The following is a 21,257-nucleotide window of genomic DNA, read 5'->3' as shown; positions in this document are numbered from 1 at the left end:
CGCAGAAACCCTTTCACTCGGGGCGCGCGCACGGTGAGTGCGCGTGCTCGGAGCGTGGAGCCAACTACGCTTGGCCCAGCGCAGGGCTGCAGAGAGGCCGCGCTTCCTTCCTCCTCCTAGCCAGGCGGTGTCTCCCGCTACCGCACCTCTGGGGTGTCTGGGTAGGGGGTGGTGCGAGAGAAGGTGAGCTCCCAACGAGCTCCTCCTCCTTCTGCCCCGCTGGGGTGCTTTCTCCGCCTACACCCCTTCCCCGGCCGGGGCTGACGCTGAGACCGAGGAAGCGGCGGCGGCGGGAGGAGGAGGAGTAGAAACCGGAAATGACCGGCTAGCGCGGCTCTGCAGCCGACCTCTCTGGGGGCGCTCTGGCCGGGCGCGTTCTCTATGCCCTACCCCCACCCCCACCCCCAGTTCTCCGCGTTTTGTGCTGTTTATTGTCGCAGGGAAGCGGCTGCGGCTTCGGACCCGGAACAACAAAGCGCGAGCGACGGAGCCGGGGCCCCGGGGGCTCTTAGCAACGGGCCGGGGCGGGAGTTCCATGGAGACTGGGCAGCGCTGCCGCCTCCTGCTGCTGCTCCTGCTTCGCCGTCGCCACCACCATCAGCCGCACTGCCGCTGACTTCTCCTTCCCCCTCGGTAACAGCAGCCCCGGGGCCTGGCCTGAGGGAGCACGGGGAGGGGGGAGGGGAAGGGCGCTCCCCGGAGGAGGGCAGGGAAGGTCCGAGGCCCAGGGCGGGGCGTGGGGGGTGGTCGGCCCGGGCCCCTACCCCGGGGCAGGCAGAAACAGTGGATTGGGGTGGGGGGTCCCCATCCAGCCCGCGGCTTATTAGGGGCTAAAGGGGGGGTCCCCATCCAGACTACAGTTTATCAGGGATATGTGGGGAGGTCCCCATCCAGGCTGCGGTTTATCCGGGGGTGGGGGTGGAGGGGTGAGTCTCCATCAGGCTGCGGCTTATCCGGGGTCGGGGGGGGGGGGGTCTCCTGTAGGCTGCGGCTTATCCGGGGGTGGATGTGGGGAATGACAGTTCACTCCCCGAGAGGGGCTTTCTCCAGGAAGCGCCTGTGAGGATCCGAATTGGACGCAAGGAAAGGAGTGGGGATGGGTTTGGGGGGCGGCGGTGTCGGGGTTTAGAATGGGGTGGGGGCCCAGCGTGGGAGGGCTGTTAGGGTCGAGGTGTCGGGTGCGGGGCGGTTTAACGTCAGTCCCTGCTGGGGAAGATGGGGGGAGCGGAGGCCCCCCAGCCTCCGGTTGTGGGGGGCTCATCGAAGATGCCAAAATGAAGGATGAGGAGAAGATCCGGGGCCGTTGTCGCTCCCAGGAAACTTGTCTGAGGTTGGGGGCGGGGGAGAGGGCTGGTGATCTTTGGGAGGATGTGGGGAGCCGCCAAAATAAGACTATCGCTTGTTCCTGGGGCTGCCCACACCATCGGGATCTCATTTGGCACCCGATCTGCTTTAAAAAAAATGTTACCCAATCATCTTGGAGAGGAGAAATCCGAGAGAGGAAGGTGGTGAATTGGGTGAGGGTCTGTCACTATTGAAGCTCAGGAGCTATGGGAATGTCAGATGGCATTTATTAAGTGCCCACTGTGCGCCAGGGAAGAACTGGAAGAATGGGCTAATTCATTTCCATTCCTAACCTGATTTGCATCTGTGGGCTTTCTTCCTGCCTCCGCATTATTATATCTATAGCAGTTGCGTTTGACCCACATTTATGGGCTGCTACATTAACTGTAACATTGTCCAAGAGGTACTGAGACTGCCCTAGCTCTGTGGGCATGTTAGTAGAGGATGAAATGGGAGTGACATGAGGTTTGTGGCTCAAGATGAAGGGGAAGATTGTCAGGGTGAGAGGTTTCTAGTGGATTTTTTTTTTTTAATGATGAATATTTGAGTGTTCACACCATGTTAGGTGCTACAGGTTACAAAAATTGAGTAAATCTTAAGCCTTTTAGAATGTCTATAATGACTAGCAGGAATACAAGCACATGTACCACTGGAGAGGTAAATCAATACTATTGGAATTCAGAGAAGGAATGGATCAAATCCTAGTGGAAGACAGGTAAAATGAGGAGAGGCTTAATGAAGGAGATGGCATTGAAGATGGTGCTTGAAGTAGCAGTAGATCACTGGGATCAATGAATCACTAGGTAAGTCATTGGAAGATCACTGAAACTAAGGCTCCTTATCATTGGCACTAAGGATCAGATGAAAATATACTTGGAATTTCTTTGAGAATTTTAAAGTATCATGCAAATGTGAGTTATTTTGGGGGGAGGCGTTCCTTGAGAGAAGTAGAGGAAATAAAAAAACAGGGAGGAGAGAAAGTACAAAATGTTTTGGGGAAATATTGAATAGTTCTGTTTGGATAGGAGTGGTAGAAGGTAAATTAGGGCCAGATTGTGAAGGGAATGTAAATTCAAATAAGGAATTTGGACTTAATTTAGCACAGAATAGTCATTCCACATGCATTTAACAAATATGTATTAAGCACTTACTACTTGTCAGTCATTGTGATAAGCACTGGGGATTCAAAAAATTCAAAATTAATGTAATTGGAGCTACACTGTGAAGAGTACTTATAATGATGAATAGAGTGAAATGGAGGGGAAGAAAAGTGAAAGCAAGGAGACCAATTCAGAGGCTTTTGAAATATTCCTGCTGAGAGGAAATGAGATTCTAAATTAGAATGGTGGCAATTGGAATGGAAAGATTTGAGATAGATGTGGAGACTTTCCAAAAGATAAAATCTACATGGAGCTGAAAGTGATCATAGAGACCACTTGGTTCAAACCTTTCATTTTACAGATGAGAAAACTGAGGCCTAGAGAAACTGAATGACTGGCTCAAGATGAGCCCCAGAGGTATTCAGTGCCTGTTTTATAGCATCTTCCCCAAACCAGCTTCTTTGGATTTCCCTACATCAATCACACCATTTACTTATTCACTCATGTTCCTTTTTTTTTTTAGTTCTGGTCCCTTATTTATCTTTCTACTGCCAACAGTCTAATAGGTTCATATTATCATCCACTTGGAATACTGATGAGGTGTTTGTGCTTGGATCCTGTGCTTGGGTGCCTGTGCCTGAACCCCAAGTTCAAAATACATCTGGTTCTCATAAACACATCTTGTTCCCAAATATTCTGTCCCAGGCTATCTCTCTCTAGCTAAAGGGCAGTAAGACCCAACTTATCCCTGCTTCTTCCTCAGTAAGCAGCTATGCGCAGCTATAGATTGAATTCCAGATGCTGAAAACTGACTGTACACTGAGTCATAACTATATTTACTATTCACTGACCTTTCTAACATGTATCCCACACATTGTATTTTGTCTAACAAGATACTAGATGAGAAAGTATTCCATTTAGCCCCAACCAATAGGAACTTAGTGATGTTTCACAGTGAAGACCACAGCCCCCCCCCACCCCCGTAATCCCTCTGGGGGCTATTTCCCAGTGAACTCTGGGTAATACACCTGTGCAGTATATACTAAATGTGCATGTTCCTTTAAGAGCTAACCACTCCCTGAACTCACCCTAAACTACTCCCTAATCCCACCACCCCCCCAACACCAAACTGACATGTTTTGCCTTTTAACCCTCTATAAAGATTCCCCCTGCACCTCTGTATGGTTGCAGGTTTCCTAAGAACTCTTGCCTGTTGAAAAAGCATAACAAATCTTTGCCTCCTTGACTTAAAGAATGCTTGTGTCCACGAGTTCATTCCAGGCAGCCCCTTCCTGGCAACTTTGGTTTGGGATCCCTGCATCCTTGGGTTTTCTTCTCCCCCTCTACATTTGTTTCTCCCACTATAATACTACAATAGCACCTCTCTAAATTCTTCCCCTCCAATCCATCCTTCTAGTGCTGCTAGATTTTAACACAGAGATCTTTAGATTTCATATCCGTACTCAGAATCCTTCAATGGCTCTTAATTGTCTCCTGGATAAAATCCAAACTCCTTATCCTTTGCATATTGGTGCTTCCCTGTTTTATCAGTTGAGTCTCATTTACTTCCCCTCAACATACTCTAACACTGTAGATACACTCTAATACTCTAACACCTGACTACTCTTCAACCACAGCACGCTTGTGCTTTGTATTTGTACCTTTGCTGACCTCAGTCACTGACAATACCAGAGATATATTTCCTTGTTACATCTGTTTTTTTGTTTTTGTTTTTTAAGATCTAACTACCCTAGAAATGAAGGCTCAACTCCGATACCATCTTCTCAATGATATCTTCAGCTTACCCCAATCAGAAATTATCTTTCCTTCCTCAAACTCTTAATAATACTTTGTATTTTAATATTAACTCTTCAGCTTCTATTATGATTTTATTCTGCATAGTAATTTTATATTTACTGTCTTGATCAAACGAATGTTTGAATTGTATTGCAAACGTGCATATCTTTCATCCTCAGTACTATATTGTAAGCTTGTAGCAGGCAGTGGTCACCTGTAATTATCCTTTTCTTCCCACTGCCTCTTATAGTGCTTTGCACATAGTGAATGTTGAATTAATTACTGAATTGAATTCTATTTTGTTCATGTTGTTTAATGAAAGAATAGTATTCCTATTAGTCTTCCTATTTTATATGTGAAGAGGACATAAGAGTTCTCAGTATAAACAAATTATCTTTAATATGTCATCTTTTAAAAAATTTCAGTAACCAAATCTCCCTCAAAGTCTGTAAGGATCCTTACGTCACTGATCTCTTTTTAACCATACCTGTCAAAACCAAGTTCAGACCTAGTATGCAGAATGGAGAATGAAATCTGAGGTAAAGACAAGTCATTGTCAGAGAAAGCAAGACCCACAAATTGGAGGCCAGAGTAAGTAGGAATGATAAAGGCAGGGTCAAAACCAGAAGATGCAGTGTTAACTATCTTCAATCAAAGCAAAAAGACTTAGTCTAGATATGAAGAATGAGATGAAAATTCAGATTTAAAATTAAATAAATCAGAGTCCAAAATGCAAAGCCAGGTGCCAAGAGAAGTCTAAGCAAGGATTAGGCTGAGACCATCAGACAGTTAGAACTATACAGATGAGGGTTGATTAATCAGTCAAGGTTTTACTGGCAACTGATTGGACTTTGGGGTTGAAGGGAGAGTAAAAAATGACTCCAGGGTTTTAACTGGAGAGCCTGAGAGAAGAGAAGAGAAATGGAGATGCCCGTGCAAAAGGATAGACTAGGTGGCTCCTGAGGCTCATTCCAAAGATTCTTTAATCTTGAGGATTGGTTCTAGGGACAGGTTTTAGAAATGTTGAATTTGAGCTGCCAGTGAGAGATTCAATTGGAAATAAAATGCTCAACTGCCATGATTCCAAACTCTGTCTCTATGCCCATTCCTCATTTGAACTAAAGTCATATTTTTTCAAGAGTGATTTAGGTGACCAAGACCATATAATGAGTGGCAGAAGACAAGATGAGGGATGGAAACAAAATCCAAGGGAATAGGAGGAAAAAATGGATAATAGTGATAATCTGACATTGAAGAAGTATGGGGTAGAGGGAGCTTCAAAAGATGCTACAAAGAAGTAGAGAAGGAAGAGGGATAGGTAAAAGGCATTAGATTTGGTGATTTAAGGGGGCATTGGTAACCTTCAGAATAGGGGAAATCTAGTGAAGGAGGCAAAAGATAGATTTCAAAAAGAGTGAATGGCAAAGAATTAGAGATACTGAATCTAGGCTACTTGTGGTGGAACCATCTTGGATTAAATGACAAGTATAAACTAAAGATATGAGGAAATGGAACCTTACCCACCTATGTATAAGACATTTTCTGGACATCTAAGTTGGTCCACAGTTCATACAGATAAATTACAAATGTTACAAATTCTTGGCCTCATGTCATAGACTGCCTAATGGTTTTATAATTACTGAGAACCACTCTAAGTGACTAAAAAGAGACTTTTCCTGGAAAAGACTTCATATATAGGGTATAGTGAAACTACTAGTAAATTCTTTAGGAACAAGGCTTCTTTATACAGTTAAAAACAAACAAAATCTTCAGAAATCATGGAGGCAGTACTGCATGTGTTTGCAGCTGCATTTACTCACTCTACTACGTGCATATATTTATCAGGGCCAATTTGAAGGTAAGCAGAGTCAATCCTAGCAAAATAGCAAGGCTCCCAAGTTTGTCCTAGTTTCTGTTTGTTTTGTCCCCTTTGATAGCAACACCTTGTTATCCTTTTATCTTTCTCCTTTCTTAATTGCTTAGCAAAACATGTCATTTATGCTTGTGTATTGAATGATGGTAGAAGTCATTCACACTAAAGTGTTAAACCTTTTATCTCTAATTAATTGTGAAAAGTGGGAGGGGTAGTAAAGGGCTGGGGTTAGAGGAGACCTCTAAGAAATTTCTGCTTTTGCTAGCAGGTTGGTAAGGTAGTAAACCTGATTCCATCTTTTTGAGGTGTCTAGGTAAAGGAGCCAGAGATGCTCGTAGTACTAGACACTGTTGGAAACCAGGGATACAAGAGCCCTTTCTTCTCTGGCTTCCTCTAGGACCTGGAGTCCTGCTTCAGGTAACCTGGTAGATCTATTCAGTTCAGACATGTCCTCGTAAGTCAGTCTCCTCTGCATATCCCAATAGTAATTTAACATTTAGCATCCCCTACTTTTGTCCCCAAACTCTCAGAGATAAATTTGTATACATTTACATATAGAAAGAGAAAGTTAGAGGTATCTATGTGTACATTTGACTATGTTATAGTTGGAATTTAATGATTTTTCTTATCACAACCCCCCTTTTTTTTAGGTCCTGGAAAGCATCTTTATACAACTCTATATTATATCTAGTTCTAATTCCAATCAAAAATGTCCTTAACTGGAATACGTCTTGTTTGATGGCCTTCCTGTACTTTCCCCATACTTAGTAGACTTGCAGAGGTGTGGCTATTCTTTTAGGGGTTTTTTTTTTGTTTTGTTTTTTCACATTTTTAATGTCATCCTTAATCTGAATAACTTTGACTTTTAGCTTAGTAGATAAGAGTGTTATGCTGGGAAATAAGATCCCTAAATACCACTTTTGGTTTTGTGTGGTTGTAGATAAGTCTTGTAGCACCTTACCTCCCAGGGTTGTTGTGAGGATAAAATGAGATAACATTTGTAAAGCACTTTGAAAACCTTAAAGCATTATGTAAATGCTAACTATTTTTTTTTTCAGTTTTAAATTATAGATGATACTTGGTTCTTCCCATTTCACCATTTGGTTAAAACAGTATACTGAAAATACTTTAAGTTCTTCAGAAAATTGTGATGTAGAAATCTTAGGAAATATTTATATTAAACATTTTAGCAAACTGTCCTAATTTTTTTAAATACTAGAAACGGTTTTGAGGAAAAAAGAAAAATTATGTTTTAGATTAACTTTCTTCTAGAATGAATTATCTGTTCTACCAGTTAACTTCATTCTGTGAGATTCATTTTCAAGAATTAATTTCCCCCAGATTATTGAATCTAAGTTAACTCAGCTACAGAGAATCCCCGGTAGTACAGAATCTGATGCAAGTGCATTTTTTCAGACCACTTTGCCTTTTATTATTTGACTCAACTTGTATTTTGCCAAATCTTGGAAACTGTTAAAAATGGTTTCACAAATTCACCTTGAGACTGCTTTGAATATCTTAATATTTGGTTATTAGTTGCCAATATGTAGAAATTTGATACAAGAAAATTACTTGAATGGGTATATAGGCAGTATAGGCAGAACTAATTTAAGTGGTCACAAATAGATAACATGAAATCTACGTGACATCTGAATGTGTTTAGAAGTAGAGCTTCTTTTGAGAATAGCGTGTGGTGCATTATGTCTTTAACACATACTGTGTTATATAGCTTCTGGCTGAGGGAAACAGCGCTTTTTCTAAAGGCTATAGGACAATTTCCTAGCGAGTGATTTTTGTCAGTGATTTTCTTCCATGATAACAAGATCCATGTGATGAAATGATCGAATGTATAAGTCTTTAATTGTAATAGAAGTAAAAGGATTTACAGTGGAATGTTGTCAGAACAGTGTTTTAGAATCAGTACCTGCTGTGCTTTGAAAAATATCTTATTGTGACATTTGTTTTGAAGTGATTAAAATATCCAAAGATTGTTATCATTTGTAATATCTATCAAACTTGTCATATGCATAGCATTTTGCCAGGTGCTGTACAAGCTTTTATTAAAAGATGTCTCTTTTTAGGAGCTTATATCACACTTGTGAGAGAGGAAGGGACAAATAAATATAGCTAACAAAACATGAATAGAAAACATATAACTTTACACTTAAAATTTCATCGCTGCCTTTCTGGAGGTTTTAACTCCTCTTAGAATAAGTCTTTGAGAGTAGGAACCATATCTTAGTCATCCTTGTGATTCTTTCCAACATTTTGCATAATATCTTCCACTGTGACATTCACTACACTTATGTTGAATGAATTTTTTTCTGGGTTATTTAAACTGATACTTGTTTAGTATGACCCGAGTTTATGGGGAGACTATTTAGACCTAGATGCAATGTCATAGGGTCATAGATTTAGACTTGGAAAGGACCTCAGTGGTCAAAGGTATTAACAAGGAGGAATTTAGATAAAGACATAAATATTTCATTAAAGGGGAGGCCATGAAAAGGGACCTTTTTCTAACTTGTGATTTTTATTATATATATAATGTAAGGGGCATGGTCCTATTCTGTAAAAGGGCATACTGCTCAGTCAAGATTGAAGGTTTTATTTTTCTTTAACATTTTGTTCAGAAAAATTAAATAAAGGCCAAGTGTCCCAGCTTTATCCTCTGACTACTGCTGTTGTAGTACTGCTCCAACTGTTGGAGTTCTGAAAATAATAATTTTCTTCAGTTACATAATTGTAAACATTTTAAAATTTTGTTGATATCAGCCCCCTTATATTCAAGAGAGAGTGAGAGAATTCTTGTTAAGTTGACAAAGTGGCAAGAAGAGATTCAGGATTATCATGTGCCCAGTCTTTGCCCTTTAGGTGACTTTAAACTTTTAATTCCTTGGAAATTGATTCCGTGATTCACAGTTATATAGGATAATTGGAAAAATATTCTTTATACAAAGGTGATGCTTTCTTATAAGGAGAAGCACCTCTTTCTTCCTGTTCAATTCTGAATCCACTTCAGTATTTAGCCATAATTTCTTAGACAGCAGTCAATAAACATTTAGTTTCTTGCCAGGATATATGTGCTGATGGACTAGCTCTATACATTATTTAACTAACAGTATCATAGTTTGAAAAATAGGCATTTTTAAACCACTTTTCTTTCTGTGTGTTATAGTTAGATCCTGTTTAGAAGGCTTTTGTAATATTTCAAGGCTTGTTGCATTAACACAGAGCCATCCAACAAAGGGAGCAATTGGAAGACCTTACTTTTATGAAGAAGCCTTTGATTTGGACTCTGGCAAACACCTTTGTCAAATGTATATCTCCTTGTTTTATGCTTCATTTGATTTTATTCATCAAGTGATCAGTGAACAAAATTATCTCTGTTATATTTTTCAAGGAATTTGGTATGATTTTGTGATAGAGATAGGAGATATCTTATTGGGCAGGAGACTGTAATGGGGTATTTTGCTCAACCCAATCAAATGTTTTTTTTTTCATAGTCAACAAGCAAGCATAGTGGGATCTTACTCTCTTTATGCCTTTAAGTCATTATATGGCTGTTAGGATGTTCCACTGTAGAACATAATTTATGACAAGGTGAACTTTTAGGCATATACAAATCTATCATGTCACTAGTGAAAATATGCTCATGTGTCTTGGGATAGGCATACTGCAAATTGGTCTGGCAATTTGAAGAACATTGCATGTTGAAAGAAGTGACCTAAAGAGAACGTTATAAAACAGGTGGTGTATGAGGGACAGTTTTGATGTGACATCTGTTGGAAATGCTGTGGTTCTAGGATTGGATTGTTCTTTCCTTGAAAGAGCCAGCTATGAGATTTACTGATTAAGAGCTTAGTTTCTTCATTTTTTTCCAATTAGTGATCACTAGTTATACATAAAAATGAATAAAATTCTCCTCTCCTTGGTTAGATGGTCCCTTAGAACTAGAAGTTGCTTTTTCTTATATAGGATTTCATGATGAGACCTATGAATGCTCCATTTTTGATTGATATGTCTGTTAGTTTTCTACTCGAAACAGATCTGCCCAAGTTCTGATTCATCAAAATTATCTTTGAATTACCTCTGGACAGGAACTAGGTGAATGTATATTTTCAATAATTGTGTTTTAGGTGGTGAATAGGTGGGTCACAGAAATGTTTTGTTTTTTAATACTCATTCTAAAGTACATCTGAAGCAGCACTCCACTTTAAGGTGTTGAGTAGTACTTCTGTTTACTATTGTCTTGCACAGGCATCTGGTTATCACTCATGGCAGATGGTTTGAGTGGAGAGAGGGAAAAATGTTCATTTCTTAGAAAAGAGAGGCCAACAAAACCCATTGTGGCAATTGAAATAATATTTCCCACTGGATTTGGTTGTCATACATCTGTGAAGAGAAAATGTCTTTGTTAAGCAAAATAAGCCATTTCTTAGGTACTTACTCTTAAGCTGTAGTAAACTTGACCATTTTCTCCTTAAAGAGAAAAGTATTATTGTTCAGTGTTAGTACTAAGCCATTTACTTATAAACTTTGATATTCTAAATAACAGGCATCTTGAAGTAGCTCAAAGCACTGGACTTTATGAAGCGATAGCATTTGGATCTGGTCTTAGACACTTACTAGTTATGTGTCTTGGGTCTCTGTAACACAGTTTCAGATGTGAGCCTTAGTTTTCTCATGTATAAAATGGGGTTAATAATGCTTTAGTCTGTGCTTCACCAGACTGATGGGGAAAAAATGAGAAAACAGTGTGTGATTGCCATGTATTCACTGTGTAAATGTTAGCTATTATGGAAATAAGTAAATAAGCTCAGAGACCATCTTCATTTTTCCCTCTGAAAGTGAGTAAAGTCTTAGTGAGTTGAAGATGATCTGTTTGAATAGCTAAGTTTACTGCCATGACTTCAATTGGTCTATTTAGAGAAGTGAATACCAAGATGTAATATTCTATAACTGTACTCTCCTAGTCAGCACACGTTCTGAATCTGAAAAGTGTTGAGATGCTATACCACCAGAAAAAAGAAAATAAAGTGTAGTTTCACTAAAAAAACAGATTGAGCTTTTATAATAAAAAGCATTCTGAAGATAATAAGAAGTATTTACTAGTAGTGTTTTGGGGGAGATTGGACCTGTGCTTTCATTGGTATAAGGAACTCTCTGTATAATGCTTTTGTGAGAGTTGGGGTTGAGGGAACAGGAGACAGGGAATGAGGTTAAGTGCCTTGCCTAGTGTCACACAGTATATGTCAGAGGCAACTTTAACCAAGTGTTCCTGACCGCTCTACCAAAATGCCTTAATGCTTCCAGTAGTAGTATTAAAATAGTAAGATTGGTGGAATATCATAGCCACAATATACTTAAGGCAATCACCTAAGCTTTAGTCCTCTAATGTCATAGATGAGGAAACTAAAGTCCAAAACTGAATTTTTTTTTAGACCATGGCCTCTTTTCCTTCTCTTCTTCTACTTCATTTTTCTTAAACTTCTTCTTTATCCTCGTTGTGACCTTCAGTCACCCCTGCTTAAAAAATATTACTTGATGCTGCTAGTCCCTCAACTCTTTTCCTGTATCTTTCTTCTCTTCAATGCTAAACTCCTTGAAAAAGCATTTACGCTCACTTGCTGTCCCCACTTCCTCACCTCCCACTCACTTGTCAACCCTTTATTATCTATCTTCCAGACTTCACCACCCAACTTAAAATGTTCTTTCCAAGGTTTCCAATGATTTCTGCAGCATTTGACACTTTGTCAATTTTGACAACTCTCTTCACCTGAATGCCCTCTGAAGAATACTTTGTGGGTTTTCATATTTCTTTCTCCTAGGTTATCCTTTTGTCTGATCTCGCCTTTGTAGTCTTGTTCTTTGAATCAGCATTTTCCATGGGTTCACATCTCCATGTAAGCAATGTAGAGACTATATGATTTTATATATGTGTATGTTGTGTGTGTATATCTCTCTATCCAGCACTAATCTCTCTCCTGATCTCAAGTCCTTGCTTCAGCAACTGCCCACTGAACATTTCTACTTGGAAGTCACGTGGGTATATCAAACTCAATATGTCCAAAATGGAACTCAGTATTTTTTGCCTTATAAATGCATCCCTCTTCCTACCTTGCCTATTTCTGTCAAAGGCACTGCTGTCTTTCCAGCCACTCAGATTTCCAACCTGTTATCCTGAAGATTATTCACGTTCCCTCATTTCACCAGAACCAGGCACTGTCTTGTTAATTCTACCTCTATGGCATCCCTCATGTCTATCCAATTTTCTCTATTCACCCTAATTTAGACTTTCATTACCTATCTCTTTGACTGTTGTGTAGCCTCCATAAATGGTCCATCTGCTTCTAGTCTCTCACCCCACCAAATTGATATTCCCCCAAAAAACACAAATCTAGGAAGCTTCTCTGGCTTCTGAATGTCTTAAGAATAAATACAAATGCCCTTTTTTGCTATTTACCTTACATGTAATCTGGCTCCAGCCTCCTTTTTTAAGATTTTCCTGTTGGTCATCAGGATACTCTCTAGACTACTTATTGTACCTTATATTCCTTTTTGGCTTTGCATAGACTGTCTCCTTATCTCTCTCATTACTTGGAAATAAGTGCTTGCTCATTCTTTAATTTTAAATTGTAATTCCTAGCACCTTTCAAAACTTAGCTCTCAGATGCTACATTTTATGAGGCTACTCCTAATGCTTCCATATATTAATGGTCTGTCTCTCAGCCATTCCCTACTATTGTACTTAATTTTGTACTTCTGGTATTCTTCCCACTAGAAAATAACCTTTTTGAGGGCAGAGGTTGTTTAAATTTTAACGTTGAATCTCCAGTGCCTAGCATAGTTTTGAACTTAAGTCACTTAATTGCCTTTTGAACTGAATTGGATATTTGAAGATAATATAGAAGATGACTGCATATGTTCCCCAGCAGTACACATTTGACATCTGTTTTATGGTAGCAGTTTGTGTTAGTGCTACCTGTCTTTCTTTTTAGCTTTGAAACCTTTGCTATAATAGGTTCTGTGGCCTAAGATTCTTTGGCAAAAGTCATCCCAAAAGGAATGGGGAAATTCTCCAAAAAAATGAAATTATAAGAATGTAAAAATAACCAATTCTGATGATGAAAATATGGAGTTGATTAAATAAACCAGTATAGATACACAGCAAACTTAATGACCAACTTAGATTTTGAAAGTGTAAAAGAGATGATGGAAGCAAGGATAGGTATAGAAGATAGGTAGAAACATGTAACAAACAGTCCTATAAAAATTGTGTCAGGAATCCTAAAGCTCAAAGTGAGTTCAGATTAGTAAGGAATGCTAAGGACAACAAAAAAGGCTAAACTTTTAAAGCAGGTTATCAAAGAAGAGAACAGGACTGCTGCCTGGGGTGTAAGGGATGAAAAGAGACACAGAAAAGACAGCTATTCAGCTCTTAGTTTGCTTCTCTGTTTTCTGACAAAGAGATAATTTTGATGCTAGAAAGGATAGACTAAAAACAGCTAATGGGGGATCGAAACTCGGAATGAATAGGGAGATAGATTCCTACCCAGACTTTAAATGAACTACATCCAACAGTGCTGCCTCAGTCAGTTATCTTTCAAAGAAGAGGTATTTATTTATTAGAGCCCAAGAGAATAGCAAATATGTTTACATATTTTTTAAAAAAGAGAGAAGTTATATAGGACAGTAAGCTTGCCTTCAAGTCCTCGTAGAACATATTCTCCTTGAGGTTAGGGACTATCTCACTTTCATATTTGTATACTCAGCACCTAACACACTGCTTGATGTACAGTAGGCACTTCAGAATGCTTAGGCACTTCAGAATGCTTATTGATTGATCAGTCAGTCAATAAACATTTATTAAGGCCTTACTCTGTGGCAGGCACCATGTTGAGCACTAGAAAAGAAATAGACTGTCCTTGCCCTCATTGAGCTTACAATCTAATGGGAAAAGATAACACACAGAAAGGAGCTGAAAAGGGGTACCTGGCTTAGGGGTATGATCCTGCAGCCCGGAGGGAAATGAAGAGACGGCTAACCTGCGCCACCTCTGTAAACAGAAGCTTTGGGAAGAACTTCATCCTGAAGCCCTCCAATCATAGGGTGCTGATGATTTGTGAACACCGAGGCTGTTATGATCTTGAAGGATAATGACATTTCTCTTGATAAGGAGATGTTGAAGTCCAGGAATCCATTGATTATTATCTCAGTGGCTAGTGAACATCTCATTATGTTCTTTATCATTAGTGGTATTAAAGTGGTAGAACAGATAATACTGTGACTTACTGATGGGCATAAAATAAATTCAAGTCATAACATATCTCAAAGTAACAATTTTATTGTTGATGTAAGAAAATACAAGCTAATAATTCAAATCTTCATAACATTTAACTCCCACTATTCTGTCATGTGACAGTAATAGACTCTTTGTCTACTTGCTCTTGTCTCCCCTTGTGCGCACACATAACCACACTTGCAGTCATCTTCCCTAGAACTGCCAAAAATATGTCATGCTCTCTCTGCCCCCTTTTCAAAAACCTTCAGTAGGTCCCAGTTCCTATAAGACGAAATACGAAGTATAAGACGAAATACAAAATCTAGCCTGGCCATAATTACACACTTTAGTTCACCTACCTTTCCAGCCTTAGAGGATTGAATTATTTTTATTTTACTCTTTCTAGTTTGAAAATATTTCTTTCTAATGTGCGTTCATCTGTTCCAACACAGATGATTTCATAGTGTTTAATGGCAATATCCTAAACTGCATGATTTCTCTGTCAGCCTCTGAGAGAAAAGGTATTAGGTTGATGAGGTAGAAGTCACTACTGAACAAATGTAATGTGCTGAATGTTTTGAATGCAGCTGAAAAGTTGATACTGACAAAAATAGTTGATTTTTTTTTTGTAAACAAGAATACAACCCAGGAAGCAACTGCTTTCAGTCTTTGATTAAAATTTTTTTCCCAAGAGTAACCATATTGGTGCCATACAAATTATGTAGCTGTAGTCTGTACTTCTCTTTAATTACAAAGAGACCTGTCGTAAGAAATTGGGCTAATTTGAGGGATTATCTGTGATGGGTTGTCAGAACACTCCTTCAGTTAGAATGGCAGCATCCTCTTCATCTTAATCCTCTTCCTCACCAGTGTGAAATAGTAGTTATTGAATATGTGTATGTAAAAATACTATATCAGCAATTGAAACAAGTCCATTGAGTTTCAAAGCATTTACAGTGTAAACTGCAAATGGAAGCCAAAACTAAAGTAAATAATAATCAGAATGTGTATTTTTTTAAAAAGTAGGAGCAAGATTCAAATTCACATGCAACTATGCATGGTTTGAACTATTTGCTTAATATTTATACTCTTTACATATTTTTGGTTCTTGTTTTAATGGCATATGAATTTCAAACCATATAGAAAGAAAATATTACCTCATTATATTCAGTTGAGGTTTCACTTCATAGGTCAAGAATTGGAAAGGAAAAATTAGCATGGCATACATATATAGCTTTAACAGCCTAGAATCAGGTGGTAAACCTTCCGGCTTCAAGGCCACATGTGGGCCCCTAGGTCCTCATGTGTGGCTCTTTGAATCCAAACTTTTGTTCTGTGCCTCAGTTTCCCCAACTGTAAAATGGAGTTAATAGCACCTACCTTCAAGAGGTATTGTGAGGATCAAAGGAGATGATGTTTGTAAAATTCTTAGCACAATGCCTGGTACATGTTAAGTACTGAATAAATGCTTGCTTTCTTTTCCCTTCCCCCACTTATGACCAGTGGGAAAGAATTGTGACAGTGGGTTTAAGGGGTGATTTAGTGGCTTGGGATAAATCTAAGAAGATCTCCTTAGCAGAGGAAGACAGAGAACACTATGTTTGTTTGTAGTCTGTTCAATTTGAACAAGTTCTCACTGTCTTTATCAAGTATTATAGTGATATTTAAGATGAGTTATTGATCTGTTATTCTTAAACATTCAAAATCAGATTTAGCACCCAGCCTATTTCTCTCCTATTAGAGAAGAACAAAAGTTAAACTGTGATTGAAATCTTTTAAGAGGCAGACAGTTCAGTTTTAACATGAATAACAGATACAAGTGACACTAGTGCACATTTATTTGCAAATGAACAATCATTAATGCTCTCTGGGATTTATATAATGCTTTTGTATATTTTAGATCATTTTATTTTTATAGCAACTTTACAAAGTAGGGTGGGTAATCTTTTCCTTCTCTTACAAATGAGGAATTGAAGAGAATTGAAAGACTTGAGAGACAAGTGAAAGACAAGAGAATTAAATGACTCATTCAAGTTTTTTCAGTTGATTAGTAGCAGAACCAGAGCTAGAATCTAGTTTTCTTGCTGCTTCTCTTCTCTACCTTTGACATATCGAATAGTGAATTTTGCCATAGTAGATTAGTAGAATTTTTCTAATTAGTGGATTTCAATATGGTATGTTAAACTCTTTAGTAGGTGGTAACAAATATTGATTGACTAATTGATTTAAGTGCTTGCTATGTGCCAGGCACTGTGCTAAGTGCTTGGAGATACAAGTTAAAAAAAAAAAAAAAAAGGAAAAAATCCTCCCAGCCCTTAAGGAGGCTACACTCTAATCAGGAAAGACCATACATAAAAGGAAGCCGAAAAGGCTGGCATTTTGAGCCCTCTATAGAAGGGAGTTTTCGTTCTGTCCTGTCAGAGTGGTAGAAGTAAAAGAGGGTACTGTTGAGGTGTGAGTGAGCAATTTTAATTCATGATTAAAATGAAGCATTAAGTTTGCAAGTCAAGAGACACAAAGATATTTTTCTTAACCAAAGACTTTATAGTGATAATCCACCAAATTTAACATGGCATACATTATCTAGCTTTTGAGTCTATAAAATAAAAGATATTATTTATCCTTGGAAGGATTTTGATGATTCACACCTTGTGAAAATCATTTTTAATGACAGTAGCTTGATTTTCATATTGCTTCTAAAAGAAGAGAATTTGTCTTGCCAGTATTTTCTTAGGATAGTAGTGCCTGCTATTGAATAACTATTAAAGTTGTATTGTTCGCTGTAGTTTATTGGTAAGTTACTCACTTAGATAGCTGCCTGGCCAGGATATGTATAATAAGCAAATGTACTTCTCTGTTCACCTTCAAAATTTCAGTTTCTGAGGTGTGGAATAACCTCAGTTTTGCCTTGACTCTTTTGTAGTTAGATCCCGAGGGTGAGTGGTGGGAGGGCAACATGGTATAGTGGGGAAAAGCCTGAAATTTAGAGTCTAAGACCAAGGTTCAAATTCTGACTTCATCACTTACTTCTTTCATGTCCTTAAGCCACTTAACCCCACTGTGAGCCTCAGTTTCTTCATCTGTAAAATGAGTAGGTTAGACCAAATAATCTCTAGGGTTAGTTCAAACCCTAAATCAGTGATAAGATAATAAATTGGTCTATGACTTGATGATCTTATGTGCTCAACAAAAGTTTTTTGGTGATTATTATATTCTTTTTTGGTTTTCCTCGTTGCTCTTGCTTGTCTCCATTGTTTCTTCTTTCCTTTCAAAACCCTTGACTGTCTGTCCCTTCTTTCTCTCTTAGACATCTAAGTAGTTAATATTTCAGCAGTACTTTACACAGCAACTAATTTGGTTGTACTAGTCAGTTTTGTATTCTTCTGCTTAAGAAGTTGCTAATTGTAGCCTGCTGTGAAACTTGACAAATTTGTTTTAGATCTAGTAGTAAATTTAGGAATCAGATGAATTTTTAATTTTTCAAGAGAAGAAAAACAAACCTTAATTGTCTCCCCATTGCCTATAAAATAAAATACAAAGTCCTTACCTGAGCACTTAATCTGGTTCCATCTTATCTTACTGTCTAATTTTACTCTCTTCTCCCTTGTGCCTGATGATGTCTTCTTACAGTCAACTCAGACCCAAAGCCCTTCCTTATCTAGTCCTTCATTTTGCTGCCTCCATGCATTCATGACAGTTGTCCCTCGTGCCAGAAATTTGTTCTTTCCCCCTCTTGTGAATACTGAAATCCTTTGCTTTCATCAATGCGTAGTGTCAGTGCTCTCTTTTCCATGAAACCTTCTCTAATTCTTCCTTAGCCCAGCTAGCTGAAAGTGATCTCTTGACACTTTTATAGCATTTTGTCTTGATCTCGCCCTTGCCCTTATTTTATCACTGAATGAATCAAATAATTCTTTCACAGTTATATTTAGAAATGCCTTATCTGTTCTCTCCTGAGGGTAAAAACTTTTGTTTGCCATCTTGGTGCCTTCACTACATAGCACAGTGCTTTGCATGTAGGGTTTCTGCGTGTGTGTGTGTATTTTATTTTAATTTTTAGTTGATGAAAATCCATATTCTCTCCCTCTCAATAGGAAAAAAAAAGAAAAGAAAAATTCCAAAAAAAACCAACAACAAAACTCCCCCATTTAGCCATGTCCAAAAAATTGTCTTTAACTGCATCTTGAGTTCATCTTCTCTCTGTCAGAAGATTCAGTAGGATGTTTTATCATCATTTCTCTGGAATTTAGGTTGGTCTTGGATTGATCCCAAGTCTTTCATAGTTGATTGACTTTACAGTTGTAGTTGTATAAATTATTCTCCTGATTCTACTCCTTCATTCTGTACTAGTTCATACAAGTCTTTATCAGATTTTCAGAAACCATCCCTTTCTCCATTTCATATAGCATAATAGCCATTATATTCACATACCATAGTTTGTTCAGCTATTCCACAAATAATAGGTACCCCTTTAGTTTCCAGGTTTTTTCCATTACAAAAAGAGCTAGAAGTAGATAGGTGGTACAGTAAATAGAGTGCTGGGCCTGGAGTTAGGAAGACCAGAGTTCATAAATAGCCTTAGACACTTAGTAGCCATATGACTTTGGGCAAGTCACTTAACATCCCATTTGCCTCAGTTTTAAAAATAGCACCTACTTCCAAAAGATTTTGTGAGGATCAAATGAGATAATATTTGTAAAACACTTTGCAAACCTTAAAGGGCTATGTAAATGCTGTTTTTTGGTTTCCATTGTTTTTTTCCCCGGTACATATTGGTCCAGTTCCTTCTTTCATCTCTTTGGAGGTGTAGACCACCATAGTGGTGATATCATTGGGTCAGAGGATATGCACAGTTAGCAGCGTTTCAGTGTTCCAAACTGATTTCCAGAATGATTGGACCAATTTTTTGCTCTATCAACAATGCATTAATATACTTAATTACTTATAGTCCCTTCCACATTTGTCATTTTTTTCCTTTTGATCAGCTTTGCCAATCTCTTGGATGTATAGTAGAACCTCAGAGTTGCTTTGATTTTCGTTTCTCTAATTTTGTTGGGTTAAAGCATCTTTCCAGATGGGTATTGATAGTTTGGATTTCTTCCTTTGAAAATTGCCTATTCATATTCTTTGGCCAATGTAAACTGCCACCAGGAGATAGATAAGCACAAGAACCCTACTGGGAGTGGCAGCACTTTTGAGACCCTCAATCCTTCCAATTCAGAGCTCATAGCATCATTTAGGGAAATAGATCCTGTGGATGAGGAGCCAGCCATCCCTACTAACTGCCACTGAAAGGGTGGGAGAGCTGAAGCATCCAGACACCTTGAATGAGAGATAAGAGGTAGCAAATGCCAGGCAACTCAAACCACTGCCACCACTTTGACCACTATCTCTTCTAAGACCTTGATGAAACACGGCTCAGGATCCTGAACCCAAGAGCCTTGGGAGTGACTGTGTCCCTCAGACCACCAGGTCAGCTTCTAGCCCAGCCCCTGCAGCCATAGTTGAAGGGAGGGATCATTGTAGAGAAGAGTTCCACCTTCCCCATCTCTGTTGGTAACAATGTCTGACCAGCTGCTACCAATAGATAGATAAGCACAAGGGAGTGGTAGCATCCTGAGACTTCTGTTACTGTTTCTAGCCCAGCCTTTGAAGTAATTATCTGGGAAAGCAACTCCTATGGAGAAGGGGCCAGTCATCCTGTGAACTTTCAGCCAACTGTGCGCCCCCACCTCTGAAACAGCAAGGGATGCTGAGGGAGAGTGAGGCAGCATGTGCCATATAATTCAAACCACTACCACCCCATTGACCACCATCTCCCCTTGGACCCCAGTGGACATAGCCCAGGACCCTGAACACAAGAGCCTTTGGAATAGCAATGCTTTCAACACACAGCCACCATCCTGAGAACCAGCCCCTGAGGTGATGCAATTGTTCCTTCAGGTGTTACAGCCATATTTATCAAAGACCAGAAAAGAAAGTTCTTGTAACTGTCAAACAGTTTAACATCAGAAATACTGTTATCACTGTTAATGAACCATAAGCATCCTGGGGACCTTTCCATCTGACTTGCAGCTGAAACTTTCCATATTTTGTTGCCCCCATTAGAATGTGAGCTCCTTGAGAGCTCAAGCCAGGAACTGTTTTACTTTTCTCTTTGGATCCCCAGCACTTAATAGAGTACTCTGGACATTAGGCTGTTATTCTTACAAATTTGAACCAGTTCCTTATATATCTTGAAAATGAGACCTTTATTAGAGAAACTGGCTACGTAGGCTCCCCCTCGCCCCTCAGTTATCTGTTTTCTTTCTAATTTTAGCTGCATTGGCTTTGTTAAAAAACTTTAATTTTATAATCAGAATTAGCTAGTTTGTCTTCTGTGAGCTTCTCTGTTTATTTGGTCATGAATTTTTCCTCTGTCCATAGATAATGGAAGTTATTTTTCTCCTTGCTCCCCTTAATTTGTTCATGATGTCACCCTTTATGTTTACGTCATGTACCTATTTGGAGCATATCTTGGTATACATTGTGAGATGCTGGTCTTTACCTAGTTTCCACCGGAGTGCTTTCTAGTTCTCCCAGCAGTTTTTATCAAATAGTGGGTTCATATCGCTGTAACGGGGGTCTTTGGGTTTATCAAACACAAGATTGTTGTGCTCATTCGCTGCTACATATTTTGAACCTAATTCATTCATCCTCTACGTGTTTCTTAACCAGTAACAAGTCATGTTGTTGAGTACTGCTTTGTAGTGTAATTTGAAATCTGCTACTGCTAGGCCTTCTTCCTTCCCTCTTTTTTTCATTATTTCACCTAGTTCTTCAGTTGAATTTTGTTGTTTTCATCTGTCTTGACACTGAA

At 38.9% G+C, this 21,257-nt stretch overlaps 1 protein-coding gene across 1 annotated transcript in view; it reads left to right on the top strand.

The window, feature by feature from the left end:
• Positions 1-320: 320 nt before the first annotated feature.
• The window catches only part of TBPL1 (TATA-box binding protein like 1), a 30,340-nt gene continuing 9,403 nt past the window's right edge, over positions 321-21,257 (top strand). Inside the window, exon 1 of the mRNA XM_036767739.1 lies at positions 321-633. The gene's annotated coding sequence lies outside the window, so the exon portion shown is untranslated. The remainder of the gene's footprint in view (positions 634-21,257) is intronic.

The sequence above is a fragment of the Trichosurus vulpecula genome, chromosome 7, assembly GCF_011100635.1.
Source record: "Trichosurus vulpecula isolate mTriVul1 chromosome 7, mTriVul1.pri, whole genome shotgun sequence".
Classification (NCBI taxonomy): domain Eukaryota; kingdom Metazoa; phylum Chordata; class Mammalia; order Diprotodontia; family Phalangeridae; genus Trichosurus; species Trichosurus vulpecula.
This window is presented reverse-complemented; position numbering and strand designations above follow the sequence as displayed.